We start from the raw sequence: 26,917 nt of genomic DNA, 5'->3' as shown, positions 1-26,917 counted from the left end.
CTCTCGGAATATGGGAGGCCGCCTTCCTTAACAATCATCTCAAAACTTGCCATAACAATGCAGTCAGCCCACTGGGCCAGAATTTAATAAGTTTCTAACCATTTTGAAGAGGTCCTTAACATAAATAAAGTCAGGCAAGCCTGATGAAGAGAGCTATTTTGTGTCACTCCATGAGACAGAGAAAGGAACAATGCCAGGTAAAAGTCTGTGTACTTAAATCAAACAGGATAGTTGAAGGTGTCAAAAGTGAGCTACAATTAGTAGTAAAAAAAGGAGTACTTGTGGCACCTTAGAGACTAACAAATTTAGTCTCTAAGGTGCCACAAGTACTCCTTTTCTTTTTGCGAATATAGACTAACACGGCTGCTACTCTGAAACCTGACAATTAGTAGTAATACACTAGCAAAATTCAAAGCAGCCCCATGAATAGTATTATACAAATGTGACAAATATTTTATATAGGATTTAATACAAAAAAATCCCTTCATTAAATATATCACTAAACCGTTTGAAGCAAGAGGAAAGAATTTCAGAGTAGTAGAGTCAATGTTTTCATGTGCAAGACTGAAAGGTGTACTATGGCATCATAATAAATCTGGATATTGTATATATTTGCATAATTACAAAAAGAAATTAAGAACTCTTTAATAGCTACAGTATATAATCTAAAATAATGTATTTTATACACATTAGATATCAGTACGTAGGGACTATGGCCAATAGTAGACTGTAAATACTGCTTTACATACAAAGGTAACACTATCAGAATACAAATCTATACATACATGTAGTATTTATAGTTGCTGTAGTATCTGAGTCATATGAAGTCTCTGCATTTATAAAGTGCTGGTGGACAAACAGCAATGTAAGGTAGAATGTCAATTTTTTAAAAAAAATGGTAGGTTTCAGAGTAACAGCCGTGTTAGTCTGTATTCGTAAAAAGAAAAAAGAAAAGGAGTACTTGTGGCACCTTAGAGACTAACCAGTTTATTTGAGCATGAGCTTTCGTGAGCTACAGCTCACTTCATCGGATGCATAGCATATCGTGGAAACTGCAGAAGACATTATATACACACACAGAGTTTCATGGTCTCTGTGTGTATATAATGTCTTCTGCAGTTTCCACAATATGCTATGCATCCGATGAAGTGAGCTGTAGCTCACGAAAGCTCATGCTCAAATAAACTGGTTAGTCTCTAAGGTGCCACAAGTACTCCTTTTCTTTTTTCTTTTTAAAAAAAATGTTACCCAAGAACAATTTCTCTCTCACAGGGCATAGTTAAGGAGATTAGTTGCACATATGGTTCTGCACCCAACTGAACAGAAAAGGCCCTATTGTAAAGCTTAACATTTAAAAATACACAAACATGTTGCTGTAAACTGTTTGGTGAAATGAATAGCTCAGTGGTAAAACTCAAGTAGTTTCTCTCTCTCTCCAGTGCCAAGTACAGATGAGGAAAAATTTAGTATTTATTAGTGGGCAGAGATACCAGAGGCTTATGGCTTTAAGTGTAGAGTCTATTTAGAAAAGATTTAGCCTTGGTCAGACAACAGTGTTTGTCATGCAGACATGCTTGGCTAGCAGCCAGTGTTGATTCCATCTTTGACAATAAATATTCAAAAAGGGAGGAACCACTAACATAGCTGTCGCTTTTACTTCACTCTGCATTTTTAAAAGGTGTAGCCTTTCCTCCAGCTTGAAATAAACTGGCTTTTGCGCCTTCCCTCCCACATTTGACTTCAAAGGCTGACAGGCAGTTTCCTCTACAGAACTGTGAATTTAACCGTGAACACCTAGGTCATATTTCCTTTTTCCTATTCCTAACTGTTCTTTGCTTTCCTAGGGAAATAATTATCAAAGATAATTTATTAGTACTTTATCTCTAGGTCAAAGGCATAAATGCCTCTTGTTCTGAATGAAACTATGTAGCATTTTTGTAGAGATGTCTAGTTTTGGACAGGTCACAACATTAATCAGACATGCACTCCTTTCTCCTAAAGCTTGGCATAGATGCATATTCTCCAGTAGTAAAGCATCTAACATGAAATTATAATTATATGAGGCTGATCACTTCTAAAACTTTTGTTTAAAATCAACTATACACTAGCTAACTAGATAGGGCTTCGTGATTATCCAATTATGTACAGCATTCAACTATTTGTATGGAGGGTGGAAGTGTCAACTACTGTGGAACATTCACAGCTACTTGTTTGTTACATTTTCCACAGCATTGTTAACTTTACAGGCTATTGCATATGAGATAGTAACGAAGTAGTTAGCAGACAGTTAATGCTGCCTACAAAAATTAAATTTGAATGAGACAGACTATATCCACAGGGTGCTAAGAGGAGTCAATCTTGTCTGAAAGGCATTGTTATTGTCAAGGGCAAACACATTCAGAAAAGGAAAGGCATGAGTCATAACTGGGCCCCTCAAGGGCTGCCTTTTGTTTCAGTCAGCTGGAAGACTGGTGTGGATTGCTTTTTGGGTGACTGCTAAGAAGAAAGAAAAGGAGTACTAGTGGCACCTTAGAGACTAACCAATTTATTTGAGCATAAGCTTTCGTGAGCTACAGCTCACTTCAATGGATGCTGTAGCTCATGAAAGCTTATGCTCAAATAAATTGGTTAGTCTCTAAGGTGCCACTAGTACTCCTTTTTTTTTGCGAATACAGACTAACATGGCTGCTACTCTGAAACCTGCTAAGAAGAAAACAATCTAGTTTTATCCAACTGCAACCATTTTCCCACATCTCCAACCTGTATCTAGACTTCATTTTATGAGGTGAAAAAGACTGCTTTAAAATTATCTATTCATGGTATAGAGCCAATCATTCAAAAATAAATTTGTTTGTGGAAAGGGGTCAGATACATGAACTGTGTTCAGAAATGGAAAATATTAAACCTCTTTTTTACATGGGAAATAGGATGCAATTTCATGCATGAAGTTAAGCTACTTATTGCTACTGGCTGGGTAACATTAAGACAAATCAACATTTTAGTCATGAATTCTGAAATGAGAATATCCAATATCGTATGTCAGGGCATACATATACTGCAACATGGAACAGGAAGAAACTTTTCCCATTCCATGAAAACACTATGGCATAGTTGATTAATAATGATCGGGCATTAGCAGACCACAAGGATATGAAACTTGATGGATCAACGGTTTGGTCCATTACGTCAAATCTTATCACAAATCAACAGCATTAGAAATCACGGATGAAAAATGCGTGATCTCTATTACAAAAAATAGGTTAATATTGCTTCACAAGACATGCAGTCAGACATTAAAATTCCCTTTGCAGTTTGAGAGGAGCTTTCTCTATTTAAACTCTAGTAGAGTGACTAACTTGATCAGTCTTTTAATTCTTTATCACCCTTCTAAATCCAATGGAAGCACATAAATCTCTTAAAAAGACATACGCCTGAGAGAAACATTACAGATTCATACAATGCTGAGTAACAGGTGTGGTGGTGATGGCATGGCCAGAAACAGCAAGGAGGACCAGTATTGTCTGTAGTGACATCATTATAAATGGCAGACCCAGATACCCAATGGATCCACAATATGATACCTATGAGAAGAAATATAAAATATTCATCTACTCATCTATGTCTAGTTATCACAACACCTACCTGATAACCAGCCCCAAGTCTGGTAGGATAGGTACTGCTCTGCTCTGTTCTTCTCCTTTTACTCCCCTGTCATTGGCTCTACCTGTTCTGATTAGGTGGACCACTGCACCTGTACAGAACCATTCTGAAGTCAAGGGGATTCAACAGCGGGGTACACCTGCACAGAGTTGTGAGACCTGGCCATTACTGGGAGGGGGGAATTGCAATATCTCTGGTATATCAACCAGTCAACTTCCCATGCCTAAATCCAACTTCATTTGCATGAAGTAATTCTATTGGTAATAAACACCATGATTTTTTTACCTGTTTTTTTTTTTATGAAGTCACAATAATTTTTTTAAATTAAAAAGTCAAATATGGCATGTATTCATCCAGATTTTGTCAATTTCAGTGTTTTTATTTGTTGAGTTGAATAATCTCCCTCTGGTGGTCAACTGAACATCTCTACCAATTCCATTGATCATTAATTAAAAACTGAAACATCGGAAATACATTTATTCTCCCTGACCTCCCCCGATGCATTATTTTTGCTGTTAAATATTAACAATCCATGTCTTTTCTATCCCTTTTGCTTGGAAACTTCTATGGACAACTAGAGAACTAATAAGACAAACTCTCTGAAGCAGGGATTGTCGCTCACTATGGGTAGGTCTACACTGGAAAAAGCTACAGCACTGAGAGATGTAGGGCTTGTCTACACTAAGGGCATGGCTACACTTGCAAGTTAGAGCGCATTAAAACAGCCCTGGGTGCCCTAACTCACGACCCGTCCACACGCCAGGTCTGGCCCCTCACCTTGGGCAGTCAAGAGCCTGGCCTTGCTGTGTGAGTGGCTCCCAGCCAGCAGGTCCTCTTGCTTGTAAGGGACTCGCCGCCCAGCAGCCAGGCGCCATCATGTGGCTGGGTAGGGCTGCTGGCCGTGGGGGAGGCTCTCGGGGGTCACATTCCAGGGGTCTGTCCTGCTCCCCAGAATGGTTCCACCTTCGATCAGTCTCTGCAGCCCACTACCTGCAGGGGCCCAGCACATCTCCCTGGGACCGAGCCACCTGGGACTGGTGCAGAGGTTGGACCAGTCTCGGCTGGTGGAGGGGGGCAGCATGGAGGGCTCGGCCAGGCACCACCCAGCAAGTGGGTCCCGTGGGAGCTCAGCTTGGGCAGGCCCCACTCCAGCCTGGCTGATCGTGCTGCTCCTGAGGGGCGGACCAGCAATGGCCACACTGCCGGCTCAGCCTGGTGGACACGGTCACCTCCCAGTGGGGCTGGTGAGTGTAGCGGGGGGCACTGGGTGGTGGTGGTGGTATGCAGAGCGCTATGCAGTTGTGGTGGGGAGTCTGTGGGGGATGTCTGTGGGCAGGGGGCTGTTGGGCATAGGTGTTGGTGGGGAGTCTGTTGGGGGGCACTGGGCTGGGAGGCTGTGTGTAAACAGAGCTGTAAACGGGAGTTTGAGTGGGAATACTGTTGGAGGAGAAAGTTTTTGTATTTGTATTATTTGTATGTGTAGAGGCTTGTAGGGGCTTTGTGCTGGAAGAGAAGCTGAGCCCTGATTAGAGGGCGGGGCTTCTCTGAGTAGGGGTCCTATAAAGGTAGCCAGCCAGTCAGGCAGTGGCACAGACAGCTGCAGTGGCACAGGAGCCAGCAAACAGAGCTGTAAACAGGGGAGTTTGTATTGCGGTGCTTGTTTGGGGTTTGTTTTTGCTGTGGGTGGTGGTGTTTTGGTGTGGTTTGTGTACCCCAGATTAACAGGATTTAGGTGGGAAGGCTATGACAGAGGCAGCAGTGGGAGTGACCCATGTAGTGGAAGACGCTATGAAGATGACTGGATGTGGAAGCTGCGGTATGTACATGATCCCGGAGGGGGTACCGGGAAAGAGTTTCATCTGCATGAAGTGCCGTCTGATAGAGCTGATGGAAGAGAAGATCCAAGGATTGGAGATGCAGGTGGAAAGTCTGGTTGAGTTTAGAAGGGGGTTCAAGCGGATTACGGAGCAAAGACATGAGGCAGCTGAAGGGAAAAGCTCAGACTTGCAGATGGCAGCAGGACTGAAGAATTCTGAGGGGAGACTGCTGGGTGAAGAAAATGGACAGTGGAAGCATGTGACTAAAAGAACCAGGCAGAGCAAAAGACAGGCTAGTGAAGGAGAAATAGAGCTGAAGAACAGGTTTGCAGAGTTGGAAAATGAAGAAGGGGCTCAGCAGGTGGTCACTGAAGGTGGAAGGGCAAGGAAGAAGAGAAGAGCGGCTAGTCCTATAGGAAAAGGGGAAGAGTCAATGGAGACTACACCAAATATGAGCCCCAGGAGGATACAGGATGGGTTGAAGAGGATTAGAAGGGAGAATAGGAATGGAAAGAATTTACAGCCAGAGGGAACAGGGGATAGACTGGAGAATCGCACCATCACCAGGAAAAGGCAGGTCTACGTGATCAGGGACTCCTTACTGTGAAGAATAGACAGGCCTGTAACCAGAGTTGATCCAGACAATAGAAGGGTGTGCTGTCTTCCAGGTGCTAAGATACGGGATGTGGACCTGAGGTTGAAAAGGATCCTAAAGGGCGCGGGAAAGAATCCACTGATTGTCCTTCATGTGGGAACAAATGATACCGGTAAATTCTCACTGGAACGTATCAAGGGAGACTATGCCAGGGTGGGGAAGACACTTAAGGAAATCGAGGCTCAGGTATAAATCTTCAGTGGGATTCTGTCTGTTCCTAGAGAAGGGCAACAAAGGTGTGACAAGATTATGACTATCAACAGATGGCTTAGGAGTGGTGCTATAAGGAGGGCTTTGGGATGTATGACTGCTGGGAGGCATTAATGGACAGAGGACAGTTCTCTCGGGATGGACTTCATCTGAGTAGGGAAGGAAATAGACTTCTAGGATGGAGGCTGACACAATTGATTAAGAGAGCTTTAAACTAGGAATTTGGGGGAGATGGTTGGGAGATGTCCAGGTGATCTCCACACCGGATTTTAGCATTGAGAGGGAAGAAAACAAAGTAAGAAAGGATACAGCCATGGGTAGGAGAATGGACATAAGGAGGAAGGGCAGTGTGGATACCAGTCTAATACGTCATACTGGCTGTAGAATGTCCGTGCGTAATCGGGTAAAGAATGTGAGCAAGGCCAAACAGCAAAAATTAAGATGTTTGTACACCAATGCGAGGAGCCTAGGTAACAAAATGGAGCTACTGGTGCAGGAAGTGAAACCAGATATTATAGGGATAACAGAAACATGGTGGAATAGTAGCCATGACTGGACTACAGGTATTGAAGGGTATGTGCTGTTTAGGAAAGACAGAAATAAAGGTAAAGGTGGTGGAGTAGCACTGTATATCAATGATGAGGTAGAATGTAAAGAAATAAGAAGCAATGGAATGGATAAGACAGAGTCCGTCTGGGCAAAAATCACATTGGGGAAGAAAACTACTAGAGCCTCCCCTGTGATAGTGCTTGGGGTGTGCTATAGACCGCCGGCATCTAATTTGGATATGGATAGAGCCCTCTTAATGTTTTTAATAAAGTAAATACTGATGGAAACTGCGTGATCATGGGAGACTAACTTCCCAGATATACACTGGAGGACAAGTGCTAGTAATAATAATAGGGCTCAGATTTTCCTAGATGCGATAGCTGATGGATTCCTTCATCAAGAAGCTGCTGAACCGACAAGAGGGGATGCCATTTTAGATTTGATTTTGGTGAGTAGTGAGGACCTCATAGAAGAAATAGCTGTATGGGACAACCTGGGTTCAAGTGATCATGAGCTAATTCAGTTCAAACTGAACAGAAGGATAAACAAAAATAAATCTGCGACTAGGGTTTTTGATTTCAAAAGGGCTGACTTTCAAAAATTAAGGAAATTAGTTAGGGAAGTGGATTGGATTGAAGAACTTAAGGATCTAGAGGTGGAGGAGGCCCGGGATTACTTCAAGTCAAGCTGCAGAAGCTATCGAAAGCCTGCATCCCAAGAAAGAGGAAAAAATTCATTGGCAGGAGTTGTAGACCAAGCTGGATGAGCAAGCATCTCAGAGAGGTGATTAAGAAAAAGCAGAAAGCATACAGGGAGTGGAAGATGGGAGGGATCAGCAAGGAAAGCTACCTTATTGAGGTCAGAACATGTAGGGATAAAGTGAGAGAGGCTAAAAGTCAAGTAGAGTTGGACCTTGCAAAGGGAATTAAAACCAATAGTAAAAGGTTCTATAGCCATATAAATAAGAAGAAAACAAAGAAAGAAGAAGTGGGACCGTTAAACACTAAGGATGGAGTGGAGGTTAAGGATAATCTAGGCATGGCCTAATATCTAAACAAATACTTTGCCTCAGTCTTTAATGAGGATCTTAGGGATAAAGGTAGCATGACAAATGGGAATGAGGATATGGAGGTAGATATTACCATATCTGAGGTAGAAGTGAAACTCTAACAGCTTAATGGGACTAAATCGGTGGGCCTGGATAATCTTCATCCAAGAATATTAAAGGAATTGGCACATGAAATTGCAAGCCCATTAGCAAGAATTTTTAATGAATCTGTAAACTCAGGGGTTGTACTGTATGACTGGAGAATTGCTAACAGTTCCTATTTTTAAGAAAGGGGAAAAAAAGTGATCCGGGTAACTACAGGCCTGTTAGTTTGACATCTGTAGTATGCAAGGGCTTGGAAAAAATTCTGAAGGAGAAAGTAGTTAAGGACATTGAGGTAAATGGGACAAAATACAACATGGTTTTACAAAAGGTAGATCGTGCCACCAACCTGATCTCCTTCTTTGAGAAAGTAACAGATTTTTTAGACAAAGGAAATGCAGTGGATCTAATTTACCTAGATTTCAGTAAGGCGTTTGATACGGTGCCACATGGGGAATTATTAGTTAAATTGGAAAAGATGGGGATCACTATGAAAATTGAAAGGTGGATAAGGAATTGGTTAAAAGGGAGACTACAGCAGGTCATACTGAAAGGTAAACTGTCAGGCTTGAGGTTGCCAGTGGAGTTCCTCAGGGATCAGTTTTGGGACCAATCTTATTTAATCTTTTTATTACTGACTTCGGCACAAAAAGTGGGAGTGTTCTAATAAAGTTTGCGGATGATACAAAGCTGGGAGGTATTGCCAATTTAGAGAAGGACCAGGATATCATACAGGAGGATCTGGATGACCTTGTAAACTGGAGTTTTAATAGGATGAAATTTAATAGTGAGAAGTGTAAGGTCATGCATTTAGGGATTAATAACAAGAATTTTAGTTATAAGCTGGGGATGCATCAATTAGAAGTAACGGAGGAGGAGAAGGAACTTGGACCACAGGTTGACTATGAGCCGCCAATGTGATATGGCCGTGAAAAAAGCTAATGCGGTCTTGGGATGCATCAGGCGAGGTATTTCCAGTAGAGATATGGAGGCTTTAGTACCATTATACAAGGCACTGGTGAGACCTCATATGGAATACTGTGTGCAGTTCTGGTCTCCCATGTTTAAGAAGGATGAATTCAAACTGGAACAGGCACAGAGAAGGACTACTAGGATGATCCGAGGAATGGAAAATCTGTTTTATGAAAGGAGACTCAAGAAGCTTGGCTTGTTTAGCCTAACCAAAAGAAGGTTGAGGGGAGATATGATTGCTCTCTATAAATATATCAGAGGAATAAATACCCGAGAGGGAGAGGAATTATTTAAGCTCAGTACCAATGTGGACACAAGAACAAATGGATATAAACTGGCCATCAGGAAGTTTAGATTTGAAATTAGATGAAGGTTTCTAACCATCAGAGGAGTGAAGTTCTGGAATAGCCTTCCAAGGGAAGCAGTGGGGGCAAAAGACCTATCTGGTTTCAAGATTAAACTCGATAAGTTTATGGAGGAGATGGCATGATGGGATAACATGATTTTGGCAATTAATTGATCTTTAAATATTCATGGTAAATAGGCCCAATGGCCTGTGATGGGATGTTAAATAGGGTGGGATCTGAGTTACTACAGAGAATTCTTTCCTGGGTATCTTGCTGGTGAATCTTGCCCACATGCTCAGGGTTCAGCTGATCGCCATATTTGGGGTTGGGAAGGAATTTTCCTCCAGGGCAGATTGGCAGAGGCCCTGGGGGTTTTTCGCCTTCCTCTGTAGCATGGGGCACGGGTCACTTGCTGGAGGATTCTCTGTACCTTGAAGTCTTTAAACCATGATTTGAGGACTTCAATAGCTCAGACATAGGTGAGAGGTTTATTGCAGGAGTGGGTGGGTGAGATTCTGTGGCCTGCATTGTGGAGGAGGTCAGACTAGATGATCATAATGGTCCCTTCTGACCTTAATATCTATGAGTCTATGAGTGATGCAGTGTATGTCTGGCGGCTGCTGGTTTCTAAAGTGTGCCCTCACTCTGGGCTGGGCAGAGCAGTGCCACCCCCGTCGTGCTATGTCTCATTTCCCCTGACTGGTGCCTCGCTCCAGGGACTGACCGCTCCTGACCCCCGCGCCATGCCCCATTGCCCTTGTGGGGGCCCACAAATATGTTTGGCACTAGGCCCAAAAAAGGTTAATCCAGCCCTGTCCACACCAGGGTTCCTGGGGGCTATAGTCAGAGAAATCCCTGAAAGTGTGAGGGTAAGAGGCCTGCCAGAGCCACTAGATGGATGGTTATAGCTTCTGGAGGCCCACACAGATCCCTGGGGATCTGCCAGGTTTGGAAAACAGCAGGCTTGATAGGCTTTGCTATGAGGAGCAAAGAGGATGATGCAGGGAGGTTTTCCTCAAGCGAGTCCTCACAGAAATTTCTTCTAGAGCCCCATCATGACTTGAGGTGTTCTCTCTCCCATGGGAATAAGTTGGGCCTCTAAGGGTATGTTTACACTGAAGTTGGAAATGTGATTGCAGTTCAGGTTCGCATATCTGCGCTAGCTTTAATCTACCTAGCACAGTTAAAATAGCAGTGAAGATGTGGCAGCAATGGCCCCGGCACAGACGAGCAACACAAGTACATACCTAGGATTCTGATCAGATTTGTACGTTCCCCCACGGGATCCACGGCACGCATCTTCAGTGCTATTTTTAGTAGCACTAGCTAGATTAAAGCCTAGCACCGGTATGCGTACCTCAGCTACAGTCACATCTGTGACTGTGGTGTAGACATACCATGAGTATAGTTTCTTCTGAAAAGTTTCCATGGGCCATATTTATAAAGGCATTTAGACTTTAATGGTAGTTAAGTTCCTAATCTGCTTTCGGATTTGTAAATCCCACTAGGTGCCTAGCTGCATTTTTAGGCGTCTCCGCATATAATTTTATAAGTCTTGCCCTTGTTCTTGTCTACACTAACAATTTCCCCACTGTTAGTCTAGCACAGTGGGTTTCAACTTCTTTCACTTGAAATTGCAGACCCCTAAAAAATTTCGAATGGAGGTGCAGACCTCTTTGGAAATCTTAGACGTAATCTGCAGATCCGCAGGGGTTGGACCACAGATTGAAAACCACTATCTAGCACAAGTGCAGTTCTATTGGTGGTAGTGATGGGGGAGTGCTAGTGTAGGCAGGGTACAGATATTTTAACAACTATATCCTAAACTGTATCTTTGTCTATACTAGCACTTCCCCGTTGCCACCATCAGCAAAGCTAGACCAGTGGGATGAAAAGTGCTGAAAATTCCCAATGCAGACGTGTCCTTTAACTTTCAGTTTTCACCATCTGCATCCCTGCCAAGTGTCACTCATCTGGAGTGACAGCCATACATTTGGCTCTGCTATCATGCTCACTCAGGCCAAATGAAGTATCTTTAATTCCAGGGCTACAGGCAGAGATCAATATTTCCCCTTCCGTTCTTCCCTCCCTTAGCAACTCCTGAGGAATAATCAAGACTTCCTCCTTTCTCTCTTCTCTATCCAAAAACAATTGGGGAGCATTCATTATTTATTATGGTAGTGCTTATGGCAAACCAAGAATGGGGCTCTATTGTGCTAGACCAGAGGTGGGCAAACTACAGCCCACGGGCCACATCCAGCCTGTGGGACCATCCTGCCCGGCCCCTGAGCTCCCGGCCAGGGAGACTAGTTCCCACCGCCTCCCCTGCTGTCCCGTCCCCCTCGCCCCGCAGCCTCACCTCACCTCACCGCGCCGCCAGTGCTCTGGGTGGCATGGCTGGCTCTGGCTGGGCCACGTGGCTGCGGGCTCCTGCTGCTCTGAGCGGCATGGTAAGGGGGGGGGGGGGTTGGATAAGGGGCAGGAGGCCCTGGGGGGCAGTCAAGCAACAGGGAGCAGGGGGTGATTGGATAGGCGTGAGAGTCGGGGGGAGAGGGGGGCTGTCAGGGGGCAGGGATGTGCATAGGGGTCGGGGCAATCAAGGGACAGGGAGCGGGGGGGGGTTGGATGGGGTTGGGGTCTTGGGAGTGTGGTTAGGGTTGGGGGGTCCCAGAAGGGGGCGGTTAGGGGACAAGGAGCAGGGGGAGTTGGATGGGTCGGGGGTTCTGAGGGGGCCGTCAGGGGGCAGATAGGGGGAGGATAGGGGGTGGGGGCCAGGCTGTTTGGGGGGTGCACAGTCTTCCCTACCCGGGCCACCATATAGTTTCGCAACCCCCAATGTGGCCCTTGAGCCAAAAAAAGTTTACTCACCTCTGTGCTAGACACTAGGACTATGTCTACATTAGCAGTTTTGTCGGCTTTTTGATACAATCATGTTTGAATTTGAACACAGTTACAACTAGCACCGGCCCAGTGGCATCAAATACCTCTGTTCTGAAATATATGTACAAAGGATAGCTGTCTTAGAAGTTGTTTTTGAAGTTTAATTTATTCCTTTCATTTACTGTATATCTAGTACAGTATTGGTACAGATGTTAGACCATGATTCTGCTCTGAAGTAACAAGGAAAGAAATTAAAATGTTATAGAGCATTTTGTTAGCGGATTTGGCCGGACTTTGCTCCTGAGCTGACAGGACTCTTAAAGCATCTTTATAGTAATTGCTAACCCCTAAAGATTTTGATTAAGATTATAACCTGATTTTTAACATGATTGACTCAACACATGGCTGATGTCCACACACAACATGAGTAACTGAGTGAGTATAGTACTGTGTAGGCCTTGATCACGAACAGTTATACCACAACTGACTTGTTTCTAACCAGATTCTAACACAATTTTGTTTGGTTCTGAGGTTTGTTTGGTTGGTTGTGTAGAAGGGACTGTCTAATCAAGTGCATTGTAACACATGCACGACAATGCTTTGCCTGTGGCACCAGCAGAAGCAGTTGTGCAACATGGAAGATTGTGGACACCATTGTTTGCTTATCTATGTACTTTTAACTTCTCTATTATGCCAGAGAAAAGTCTGCTTTGTGGATGCAATGAATCATGTTAGCTTTATGTATGGCAAATGCCTGGTTACAGAAATTCTGCTCTTAGACCTTGTCTACATGAGACAATTGAATCGATTTAGCCAAATTGGTTTAGAAACTGATTTAGTTAACCATCAGTGCAACTTCCTTCAGATAAAATCAGTACAACACTCTTAAACCAAAACTAGAGCATCTATACTATATCATTTTCTCAACCAATTTTAATTAGATCAGGACAATTTTCTTGTGTAAATAATGACTCAGTTATACTTAGGCACGCCTGTTACAGGCCATGTAGCTGAATAGGCACACCTGAGGCCAGAATTTAAAGACAATGTAGTTACCATGAGAACAGTTTGACCTGGAAGATCTCTATTACTGATGATACACAAGTCAGAAAGAAGACAACCCAGTTAAATTCTAGGCTGGGATGCAGGGATGGCAGTGACAGTCATCTCTTTGATTAAAGTGGGCAAATTTACTCTGGCGATCAATGAGACCCAACAATCATGGAACTCTCCTGTTTTCACAGAGTCATTTTTCAGAGACCCACATGCTAAATTTATATATAAGTGCACCAAGTTCCAACACAACTCATACAGAAGAGACAACAGTTTAGAAGAACTGTTAATTTGGTTTGCAATCTAGGTGAGGTAATATATTTTATTGGACCAATTTCTGTAGGTGAGACAAGCTGTGTAAGCTCAAAAGCTTGTCTCTCTCACCAACAGAAGTTGGTCCAATAAAAGATATTACCTCACCTACTTTCAAAAAGAAAAGGAGTACTTGTGGCACCTTAGAGACTAACCAATTTATTTGAGCATAAGCTGTAGCTCACGAAAGCTTATGCTCAAATAAATTGGTTAGTCTCTAAGGTGCCACAAGTCCTCCTTTTCTTTTTGCGAATACAGACTAACACGGCTGTTACTCTGAAACCTCACCTACTTTGCCTCTCTCTTATCCTGAGACTGACATGGCTACAACAACACTGCATCCACTTTGGTTTACTAAATTCATCTCACATGCCATCCTGAAGGCAGACAGTGATGTAATGTCGACATTAATAAATTGCTGGTCTATCTGGATAAAGATACGTTATACTTTTGTTAACTTTCATTTGGATAGCAAAGTAGCAGGGGCGGAAGAGATACCAACAGATTTATGAGCTGTCAAGACCCAGTGCTGGTCAACCCTACCAAAATGCATCACAAAAAAGAGATACTGTTTCAATCTTTGCAAAGGAAGATCAATAGCTAAATGGCTATTAGTCTCCCATATATTACAGGCACCTAAGTCTGAAGACAGTCTACTTCCTGTTGAATAACAGCAAAACATCTCTCCCAAAGCCAGACACTATTTCCACTTCAATAGACGCTCACTACTCTGTTTACTAGGCTTGCTTATTTGGCAGGCCAGGCCATGCTCCCTCTGTCAAAACTATTTTTGTCGTTCTCAGCTTTTCTAAAATTTCCTCTTCTGCTTATACAGAAACGTCATATGTGATACAGGAACTGGAAGAAATTCTGTATCCAGAAACTTATGTTATCATCAATCAGAGATGTAACATAGTTCAAATCTGATTTTGTTTTACTACAGTTTTTATGTTTTTAAGTTGTGGGTTTAAAAAAAAAATTTTTAAAAATGGCAATGGGTTTGCCATTTCTTCAAATTCAGTCGAGGCTTATCCTTGAAAGGTAGAAATGGGGAAAAGCTCCCTTACTAAGGCCTTGTCTACACTGCAGAGTTTTGTTGACAAAAGTTATGTCAATGCTCAAAAAGTGCTATAATTAAAATTGGTATTGCATGTTCACACTCACTCCCTCTGTCAGGAGAACATGTCCACACTTGGGGCACTAGCATCGACTGTGTGAGCAGTGCACTGTGGGTACCTATCCCATAGTCCAGCTCAACACCTTCTGCCGCTAGGTCTTGTGGGAAGGCGGAGTGGATTGTGGCGCATCTTGGGACCAGGCTTAATGTCCCATGGTGCATTGCTTTCTGTCCCAGCATTCCATGGGCTTCCGGCTTTCTTTCTCAGCATTTTTCAATGGCCCTTGTTTGTGAGACGGGATGGATCCTGCACTGCTCTCCTATGCTCTGTTAACTGTCATGAAGGCATCATGGATGGCAGTGCAGGTAACTGCAAAGTTCCTAACTGAAGACGACCTCCAGTTGCCTGACATACTGTGTGATATGCATAAGAGCAACTGTAGATTGCTTTTGGCATTCACAGAACAGCTGCAGAGGGTGGACCATTGCTTCTGGGCTCAGGAAACAAGCACTGAATTGTTGGATTGTATCATCATGCAGGTGTGGGATGATGAGCAGTGGCTACAGAACTTTTGGATGTGGAAAGCCACCTTCCTGGAACTGTGTGCGGAGCTCACCCCAGCACTGCGGCACAAGGACACCAGAATGAGAGCTGCCCTTTTGGTAGAGAAGCGTGTCGCAATCACTGTGTGGAAGCTGGCTACACCAGACTGCTACAGGTTGGTCGTGAATCAATTTGGAGTGGAAAAGTCGACCACTGGGGTTTCATTAATGCAAGTGTACAGGGCAATTAATCGAATCCTGCTATGGACGACCGTGACTCTCGGAAATGTGCATGAAATAGTGGATGGCTTTGCAGAACTGTGGAAGGCAATAGATGGCACACATATTCCAATTTTGGCAAAAGACCATCTTGTGATGGAGTACATCAATAGGAAGTTTCTCCATGGTGTTGCAGGCACTTGTAGATCACCATGGGCGTTTCTCTGACATCAACGTGGGGTGGTCTGGGAAGGTGCATGATGCATGCATCTTCAGGAACACTGGCCTGTATAGAAAGCTGCAAGCAGGGACTTTCTTTTCAGACCAGAAGATTACAGTGGGGGATGTTGAAATGCCCATAGCGATCCTGGAAGACCCCAGCGTACCCCTTACAGCCATGGCTCATGAAAACCTACATGGGAACCTGGACAGCAGTAAGGAGTGGTTCAACAACAGGATGAGTAAGTGCCAGAGGACAGTGGAATGTGCCTTTGGCAGATTAAAGGTGTGCTGGCCATGTCTTTATGGCAGATTAGACCTGAATGAAGATAATATTCCCATGGTCATAGCCGCGTGTTGTACATTGTATAATCTTTGTGAAGCTACGACTGAAAGGTTTGCTCAGGGGTGGAGTATTGAGGCAGACTGCTTGGCTACTGATTTTGAGCTATCAGAGGGGCCCAGAGGGGGGTAATTCGAATCAGGGAGGCTTTGCAGCAACACTTTGAAAATGTGAACCAGTAATGCATATCTCTGTATTAGTGCTGCAATCTTACGTGACGTAGTTTTCCTAGGTAGAAATGGTGACATTTGGGGCCTCACATTCCAGCAAGCAAATGATGAAACTGCCTGTGTATGTACTGGTAGTGCCGGCTATCTCAGTTTGTAGGAAACAAATAAAGATGAGTTACCCTTCAAAAACTTTGCTTATATTGCACAACAACGCGCGCGCACACACACAGAGATGCTTAGTGGGAAAGGAGGTATCAGGGAAGACCAGACTTTCAGAGATGCATGTAGGTCCAGCTATCATTTTGAAAGTTGTCCAAGGAGGTGGAGTGAAGGGGAAACCAAGAAGTCCTGGAAAGTGGAAAGGACTGTGCGGGCGGAGTTGGGGGGGGCATGGAAAAGAGTTCTGAATATGCTCTAGGGGAGGGCGGGCATGCACGCATCTGCTCAGTCTGCAGCATTATTAAAGACTTCAGCATCTGCGTTTGCTCCTCCATGACTTTAGTCATCCGCTCAGTAGTGTCCTTAACAAACTCCTGATTTCCATTTCTGTCCTGCCTTTTGGCTTCCCTCCACTCCTTGTGTTCTCTTTTCTCTGCATTGGAAAAATGCAGTACCTCCTGGAACATGTCTTCTTTGCTCCATCTTGGGCGTTTTCTTATCTGGCGGAGATGTTCGGCCAGTGTGGGTGGCGTGTTACTGAAGGCCACATCTGCCGAAGCAGAGGGACCAATGCATAGAAACATGATCGGTACGTTCACGTACAGCATTGAAAGATTTCAGTGAAATACACCTTTTGTAACATAACAATCATTTTCTCACTGGCCCTTGGCAAGCACACATCTCTGTGAACACGCAAAGCATGGTGAGTGTTGGCTGGGGGTGGGAGCGCTCTTCATGGAGAAAAGAGCATGCACTCCGCAAGGGCTGCGGTGCAGCCCACTAGGGGGGGGAATCTAAAATTCTCCCACACTTTTCCACAGGCGGGGGGGGGGGTATGGTCATTGTAGCAGATATCTTGCTGCTGCGGGTAAGCAGGGAAGCGGGGGGACATCTACTACACGCCTGTGGCTTCTGCCCTGGTCCCTATGCCACTTTGGTCCCTGCACAAGTGATTGCTGAATGGCATGGGAAAGTTTCCTACAATGGGGGAAGGAATAAAACAGTTCTGCCAAGGAACCTTTGGCAGAGGATTACCGAATACCTCCAGGAAACTTTCCTAGAGATCTCTCTGGAGGATTCCCGTGAGATCTCGGCATGCATCAACACCCTGTTCCCCCATACTGATTAGATACACAGAGAAATGTCCCGCACACAGAAACACAGCCAGCCTTCTACATTTCTATATCGTGAACCCACCCCTGCACTACACAAACCACAGCCACTTACCAGGCATCTCCTCTCCTGCTTCTTGCCTGCTGGAGAGCAGCTGCTGAGACTGGCTAGACACTAGACTCTGGAGTGGTGAACAGTTCCTTGCTCCCTGCCCCACCAAGCGACCCCGCCAGGAGCTCCACCTCATCGTCTAAACTCCGCCTCTTCATCAACGACTTTGTCCTCTGGGTTAGGTCCTCTTTCCGCCGCCTCCAGGCCCACTGAAGTATCCAAGGGGCTCTTGGCAGTAGAGGTGGGGTCGCCACCGTGGTTAGCATCCAGCTCCTTATAGAACCAGCAGGTCTTAGGTGCAGCATCAGAGTGATGGTTTGCCTCCTTCGCCTTATGGTATGTCTGCTCCTTTATCTTCACTCTGCACTGCAGTATGTCCTGATCACAGCCCTTTTCGCACAAGCCTCGAGAAATTGCTCATAGGTATCAAAATTCCTATGGCTCAAGCACAGCTGGGACTGCACAGCCTCCTCTCCCCGTATACTGAGCAACTCCAGCAGCTCTGCAGTGGTCCAAGTGGGAGAGCGTTTGCCGCAATAACCCGCCATGGTCACCTGGGAAGATGCAATAAGACCTCTCCACGCCAAGCAAACATGAAATGGAATTTCAAAAATTCCCAAGGGTTCGAAGAGAGAGGGGCAGATGGTTGTTTACCTGGCTGCAGGGCAGGTGGGTTCAAACTGCTGACCAGAGCAGTCACTGTGCGCATTGTGGGACACCTCCTGGAGGCCAATTAAAGTGATAAAATCAAGCGTGGTGTCTACACGGGCACTTTGTCGACAAAAATTTTACGCAAAAAGCCTTATGTCTCTCTTCAGAGTGGCTTTATTTTGTCACCAAAATAGAGCATTTTTGCTACCAAAAGTCACATCGCAGTGTGTATGCAATCCAGTCTTTTGTCAACAAAAGCTTCCTTTTGTCGACAAAACTTTGTAGCCTAGACAAGGCCTAAAATAATCCACTGTAGACATTACTCTACAACCTGGTACCTTGCCCCAAAATGCTGTCATATTCGTTCCCAACAACACTTATAAAAAGAGACCTTACTTTAAGTCATCCCCACTCCAAAAAACAAACACCACCCGCATATATGGGCATTTAAGAAAAGTTTTAAATCATGTTTATGAAGACAAACTTCAGCTTGTTACCACTGTTATGCATTTTTCATGATAGCTTTGAGCTGCTGAACAAGATTCAATGTGAAAGTGTTTGTGTTTGTATTTTCCTTCCTGAGATCATAGAATCATAGAAGATTAGGATTGGAAGAGACCTCAGGGGGTCATCTAGTCCAACCCGCTGCTCAAAGCAGAACCAACACCAGCTAAATCATCCCAGCCAGGGCTTTGTCAAGCCAGGCCTTAAAAACCTCTAAGGATGGCGATTATACCACCTCCCTAGGTAACCCATTCCAGTGCTTCACCACCCTCCTAGTGAAATAGTGTTTCCTAATATCGAACCTGGACCTCCCCCACTGCAACATGAGACCATTGCTCCTTGTTCTGTCATCTGCCACCACTGAGAACAGCCTAGCTCCATCCTCTTTGGAATCCCCCTTCAGGTAGTTGAAGGCTGCTATCAAATCCCCCCTCACTCTTCTCTTCTGCAGACTAAACAATCCCAGTTCCCTCAGCCTCTCCTCGTAAGTCAAGTGCCCTAGCCCCCTAATCATTTTCATTTCCCTCTGCTAGACTCTCTCCAATTTGTCCATATCCTTTCTGTAGTGTGGGGACTAAAACTGGATGCAATACTCCAGATGTGGCCTCACCAGTGCCGAATAGAGGGGAATAATCACTTCCCTCGATCTGCTGGCAATGCTCCTACTAATGCAGCCCAATATGCCGTTAGCCTTCTTAGCAACAAGGGCACACTGCTGACTCATATCCAGCTTCTCATCCACTGTAATCCCCAGGTCATTTTCTGCAGAACTGCTGTTTATCCTGTCAGTCCCCAGTGTGTAGCGGTGCACGGGATTCTTCCGTCCTCAGTGCAGGACTCTGCACTTGTCCCTGTTGAACCTCATCAGATTTCTTTTGGCCCAATCCTACAATTTGTCCAGTCACTCTGGACCCTCCAGCGTATCTATCTCTCCCCCCAGTTTACTGTCATCTGCGAACTTGCTGAGGGTGCAATCCATCCCATCATCCAGATCATTAATAAAAATGTTGAACAAAACCGGCCCCAGGACCGACCCCTGGGGCACTCCGCTTGATACTGGCTACCAACTAGACATTGAGCCATTGATCACTGCCCATTGAGCCCAACCATCTAGCCAGCTTTCTATCCACCTTATAGTCCATTCCTCCAATCCATACTTTAACTTGCTGGCAAGAATACTGTGGGAGATCGTATCAAAAACTTTGCTAAAGTCAAGATATATCACATCCACCTCTTTCCCCATCTCCACAGAGCCAGTTATCTCATCATAGAAGGCAATCAGGTTGGTCAGGCATGACTTGCCCTTGGTGAATGGCTGAGATGGATGGGAGGGACTCAGCCAGTTTCCCCTGTGGTTAGACTGGCTTTCCACTTTACTGAATGAAGAATGCTGATGGCTTGGAGTTACTTCATCGTAGAATTTCTTCTTACTTAATCCCAGATTCCCAGTCCCTAAGCAATATATGTAAGTAAAAATCTTTTACAAAAATAGTTATTTTTATTTTTTACTTGGCTGGAAGAACATCTTGTCTGTGTGCGTTACCAAAATGGTACTGGGGCCAAATCAACAGCATAATAAATATTGATTTGTACTGCTACTTGGGGACCCTTACTCCTCAGCCCAGATGGAACTTTTAGTCTAACGGGGGGCAGGAAAGAAGGTTTAACTAGCACTGCCCAGATGCCTCCTGAGTATTTTGTGAGCACAAGGATGAGGAAAGGAGAAAGATAGTTTGATTTTTGGTGGAGGACCACCACCAAAACCAATAGAATTTCTGCCTCAGAGTAAACATACGTCTTCTCTTCCCCTCCATTCTACTTGAAATTCAAGGTCAGATGGGCAAAAGAGTCTATTCTCAAACATGTTATCCCTGCTTGCAGTACTTATTTTTATGTTTATATGATCTAAAATAAATCAAGTGAAAGTCAATTTAAACACACTGATCACTATAACCTGTTTTACCATATCAACAATTTACCTAAACATTTAAAAAAATTGAGTGTAATTCTCCTAAAATCAAGTCTAATATCCTTTATTTTTTCAAAATATGACTTACTAAATTTAAGGCCTGAGTCTTCAATGGCATACATACATACATACTTCACTAATGTGAATGTTTACAGAATCACATGAACATATGTTCTGTGTGCAGAATTGTGGCCTTAGATTACACTTTATATTACTATGTTTGGGGATTTTATATGTAGCCAGATTAAATAGAATGTATTTTCATTATCCATGGTTAAATATAATTCAACCATTGAGGATTGTTTTAAACTCTAAACTTGTAATCTTGGCAGGAGTGACCATCATACAAGCATATATTTATTCACGAGTCCTATTAGCTCCATTCAACTGCTGAAAAAAGAGCTGTTTGAGATGCCTAACATCTGTTACTTAACTAGTTGCCTCCTAGCTTTTAGCTGCTCCACAAGGACTCGACAACATGTCCTGACTTCTCTCATTCACCAGTTACACATTAGGATGGATTCCTTTGGATTCTTTTGAATGGGTAGCAATGAAGAAGTAACACACTGCTTTAAAAATATGATGCAATTTACTCAAAGTAAGCAGGTGCTGATGCCTTATATTGAACTACTTCTAAGCAGACTGTATTCCATATTTCATACACTGTAACTAAATATTAGATATTCATTAGTAGTGCCTACAGCTGAAGCTGAATGAGCATTGCCATTTCAAAAGGTTATTTTTAGCTTCTCAATTTTTTCAAAACATGTTTTTAAATATTTTGGGCTGAATTTGGTAGGTTCACTTAACCCAGGATTAATTTTTTTTAATGAAAGTTTCTCACTATACTTTTTTGCAAACTCAGTTCTGAATAGCGATAGCACCTAGCCATTTGAGATGGAAAATTTCAAGTTTCTAAGGAGATAGTCCTAGGCCACCGATGCAACTTTCAGAAGTCTGGTAAAAATGTTCAATATATGAAAGTTATAAGGTTTAAAAGAAACCTACTGTAATGCAGACTGTAATGCAGTCTTAGTGGCCTACTAACATTCTGTTGGTTCTGCACATGCATGTGTAGTTAAAGGAAAATTTGTAGGCAGTTCTCTCTTTGGTGGGAGGGATGGAGGCAAGAGTCATGGTGAACTATTAAGATGACAGAATAGTCCCAGAGGAGATGGATTAAGCAAGCAGAGAGTAGGTGAGGCCAAAGGTTCACAGTAGCCACAGCACATGGCTCTGCAGTTTTTCACATTCAGAACATCTTCACATATGGCTTTCTCTCTTTCTCTCACATACCCAGACCCACCCTACATCTCTGGTCCATTAAGTCAATGATTCTCAACCTTTCCAGACTACTGTACCCCTTTCAGGAGTCTCACTTGTCTTGCATACCCCCAACTTTCACCTCACTTTAAAACTACTTGCTTACAAAATCAGACATAAAAACACAAGAGTGTCACAACACACTATTACGGAAAATAATACTTTCTCATTACCACCATATATTTATAAAATAAAACAACTGGAATATAAATATTGTACTTACAATTCAGTGTATAGTATATACATCAGTATAAACAATCACTGTCTGTATGAAATTTCAGTTTGTACTGACTTTGCTAGTGCTTTTTATGTAGCCTGTTGTAAAACTAGGTAAATATCTAGATGAGTTGATGTACCCCTTGGAAGACTTCTGCATATCCCCGGCGATACGCGTACCCCTGGTTGAGAACTACTGCATTAAGCCATCACCTTCTCTTCATTCATTTTCCCACCTAGGACTTCTTCCATGATACACATAAGCAGCAAGTCGGTGATAATTATGGAACCTGTACACAGCCAATCTGACCATCGCTCTGCATTTTGGTTCCAAATACCATAGCACAAGAGCTCTCCTCTTCAAAAAGTTTCCTGTGAAGGCTGGGAAAGGGCTCCAGGAACTTTTTGAACCAATCAAAAGACAGACTCTTCTGAGGGCATGAGGGAGAGGGGGAAAAAACAGCCAAGGAGAGGCAGCCTTGAGTTTGAAAAGTTGATTAAGGGGGCTTGAGGAACAGCCACAGCTCCAAAAAAAGTCCCCCTCTGTCAGCTCCAACTGAGTAGTACTGCCAACCAAGATCTCATGGAAAACTCCAGGAAAAGATCCAGAAGCAAGAGTGGAGACCTTTATCAGAACAGAGGACTACCTAATCCTGCCCTCCTTAGATGGACCTGGATCCCCATCCCATACAGAAGATGGAAATGGTAAGAGATGAGGGTAACAGCAGTTTAAGAGAAGCCCCACAATTTAATCCATATATAGAGACTGATTCCACAGGGATCTTGTTTTGAGCACTGTTGTCCATGGCAATCCCCCACCCCATAAACAAGCTGGCCAAGGTTAATGCAGCTGGGATAGAGGGTTCTCCCCACTCACTCAGTTCTCAGTGTGTGTTAGGAATAAATGATTACATAAGAGGGTAGAGGGGTGTCTGTTCAGAAAGGGGGAAACCAGTTTATGAGGGATTTTACAGTATTAATTCATTTGTATTGCAGTGTTTTTATTCATCCTACAAGGGCAAAAAATGATTTTATCCTGACCTAGATTACCCATTGCCATTTGTTGGCTGTACAACCCCAAATTGCTGCTCAGTTTCTTGCCACTTTCTTGCCTCAACCAACTTTATTCTTGGTTGGATTTACTGCTTTAAAAAACCACAGCCCAAACCGTGAGACTAGCTGCAGTCAGCTTGGAATATGCAGCCATTTGATAGTGCTGCGGGTTCAAGAACAGACATCTGCTGTGCATGAAGTAACTAATTAGATATTCAATTTGTTAGAGGACAGGTTTGCAATAGGGACGAGGGGATGTTTGTGGCCAGAGGCTCATTTATTTGAGCTAAAACATCAGCAGCCAGGTCCTGTTTGCAGAACCAAATAATTTAAGAGATGAATGGCCAAATGGGCACTAGCCATGAAACCAGGAGGGTGCAGTGACGGAACAACGCTTCATTCGTTCGTGGGAAGGATTCTAGAGATTATAGTCACAGGGAAGGTAGAGATGGAGGTACCAACTGGCAGAACTCATGTGCCCTAACAAAGATCTTTGTAATTAATCATCATGATGACTATCTAGTTGCCCAGAGCCATTCATTATGGGCAGACTGCATCCACCTATCCACAGTAGTTTCTAATGTTTCTCACTCTGACCTACAGGAGGTAGTGGAGCTATGGGTTTGTACTGAAAGGAGATAGGAAGAATTGGCCATGTTTGCTGATGCTCCTGGTTATAGGTGTCCATCACTGGACAGTAATGAAGAAGTCATTATTCCAAGGTGCTGGAAGGCACTGTGTCAATGATGATTAAGGCACTCCCATTCCTGATGTGGTGTTAATGCAGGGAGGCTGTCCTGAGGGGATGAGATAAATGGACAACAGAGAAACTTCCATGTAGTCACATCCTTGGTAGCCTGGGAAGCTGAGGACCTTGTGTGTTTGCGTTTTTTTCCTGTTTGTTTTTTAAAGGGGTGGTGGGTAAGTTATTGCTGTTAGACTATAGAAAAAAAAAATATTGTCTTGGCAAGATGAAGGAGGAGGAATAGAAGAGCTGTGAGGAAAGGAGAGACGATGGGCTTTCTATCCCTATGCACCATGATTCTGAGATATTTGCCCTTAGCTGCAGCTTTTCTCCATTATAATACGTGAGGAGCCTTGTGGCAAATGGTACTTAATCTATTAAAGCACATAAGCGCTTAAAAGTTGCAGCTTCACATAAAGGTTTACAGGAGCCGTAACAGTGGCACAAGCAGTTTAATCAGATCCAGTATGTCTGATTACTGTTAATTATTCATAGTTTCCAAGAGTAGAATAAAACTAGTTTGCATTTTTTCCTGATCGTTAGTTCCGTTTATATAAATGTTATGAGGCTAGTTCCTTTGCCATTAATGTGAATTAAGTGATGTCCTGCTGGGCTCAGGAGCACTCAGACATGCCGACTGCAGAACAGCTGCTCTCCTCTTTTGGTACTGAATGTTGATTAGCGTCATAGCACACGACACACTGCAGGGCATATCATGTGTCACACTATGACATACAATATTTAACGAGAACTCAAAGCAGATCCTGTCATTTTGACAGCCATCCTCTCCTGCACAGCAGGGAGACAACAAAGTGCATGGCCTATATTGGCAAAGGCTAAGGAAGAATTTGGGACCCTCTTGAAGAGAGTGTGATACAGCTTTCTGAGGCAACACTGGTTACCTGATGGTAAAGAGATGTATTCTTAATTATCACGAATAGTAAAAACCACAAGCCATTGAATCGTATGACAATTTTTGCAAACATGATGCTAGTATTATTCTTTTACTGATCTCTTATTCTGCCTTATGTTTCAGCAATAACATTTATACTATAAAATCTACAACAGAGAATGTATATTTGAAAGATACAAAGACTATCAAAGCAGATAGTATGATATCAGCTTAGAATGATGGACTAAGGCACTAGGAACTACAGTTTTCCTCTTGGTTCTGGCTCTACCAGTGGCTCTCTACATAGCCTTGAGAAGGTCACTTAACTCCTCAGTTTCCCCAGCTGTACAATGGAGATAATATATTTACCTACATACAGAGTGTTGTGAGGCCCAATTAATTGTTAAACAGTGCCTTGGTGATCTCGTCAAGAAATATGAAAGTACTTTTTATATTATAACCATAATATGAATAGGGTAGACACATACTTTGCTTACTACTCTGGCTTAGTTACTCAGAAGAAACAAGAAAAAACTCTCTGCTGTGGCGAGGGGAAGAGATTACAGCAAGATGCTCAAAATTATGGAGAGGGAATTTTCACATGCCTTCTATTACAAAAGGCTAACAATGGGCAAACAATATTTAAAACAAAACAAAACAAAACAAACAAACAAACATTAATCCTTCTGATCCCTACCCTCTTAATAAATAGATTAGACTAAGAACTGACAAATTAGACTAAGAACTGAGGAGAAGGAATCTGAACACAGATTTCCCACTCCTTATGTAAGTGCCCTAACCACTGGGCTCGCAGGCATTCTGAAGTGTCTCTCTCCTGTTAAAGCAGTTTCACTGTGTATAAATAACTAAATATTCACTGGACAAGAGACACCTTGTCTACACTTAAAATGCTACAGTGGAGCTGTACCTATGCTGACAGGAGGGTTTCTCCCAATAGCATAGGTAGTCCAGCTGTGACCTCCCCAGGAGGCAGTAGCTAGGTCAATGAAATAATTCTTGTCAACTAGGTCTGTCTACATGGGGACTTAGGTCATCTTATCTACACCACTCAGGGGTGTAGATTTTTCACACCCCTGACAACTGTAATTAAACCAACCTAATTTTCTAGTGTAGGACAGTCCTGAGAAAGAATGTCTCCACAGCCCAGTGGCTAGTGCACTCACCTGAAAGATGGAAAATCTATGTTCAAATCTCTTTTCCTCATCAGGCAAAGGGGAGAATTCAACCAGGATCTCCTGTATCCTGGGTAAATTCCCTAAACACTGAACTAAAGCTTATAAGGGTGCAGCTCTATAGTGCGATGCCCAATTCCCTTTATGGATTTGGGCCTAGAAACCAAATTTGGACTTCAAATGTGCATCCAATTCTCACTGAAGAAGTTGTGCACATGTATCAAAGGACAGAATTTTATCCTAATTTAAAAGTGTTGGTAGCAAGTTAGGACAGCATTATGTCATAGAAGAACAATGCAAAAACTTAACCTTAATCTGTATCCTTTGTATCATGCATACTTAAATTGCTTAATGCACTGAATGGTATACTGTAATACATGGAGACTAAAGGATTATTCCAAACCCATTATTAGATTCTACTTATGAGCTACTGCATGCTGTGCCAGTTGCAGCCATTATGCTCAACCCAGATGGACTACTGCAGCTCACTAACTTGGAAGCAGTGAAAATCTAGATCACCGCCTTCCTGAGAGAAGGAGCTTCTGGCCAGTGCAAGACAAAAGGAGACATTGCTTGTCACTGCACCATGATCCTGAGGCTTCACACCCAAAGAGATGGCCATTACAATTCTCTGGGATTTGTCTGGTGGAAAATGAGTAGTCAAGTGCTAGGTCCTACTAGCTCTTCTAATGTCAAGAGCAAACAAACAGTCAAGGGTATTGAAATAGAGAAGTCTAGCAGTTTTACCAAAGAGGTCTGCTTCTCGTCCAAG

General features: G+C 43.4%; 1 protein-coding gene across 2 annotated transcripts in view; it reads right to left on the bottom strand.

Moving 5' to 3' along the window:
• Positions 1-26,917, bottom strand: part of PRICKLE1 (prickle planar cell polarity protein 1) — a 106,913-nt gene that overhangs the window by 18,203 nt on the left and 61,793 nt on the right. The window lies entirely within an intron of this gene.

Source organism: Natator depressus, chromosome 1 (genome assembly GCF_965152275.1).
Source record: "Natator depressus isolate rNatDep1 chromosome 1, rNatDep2.hap1, whole genome shotgun sequence".
Lineage (NCBI taxonomy): Eukaryota > Metazoa > Chordata > Testudines > Cheloniidae > Natator > Natator depressus.
This window is presented reverse-complemented; position numbering and strand designations above follow the sequence as displayed.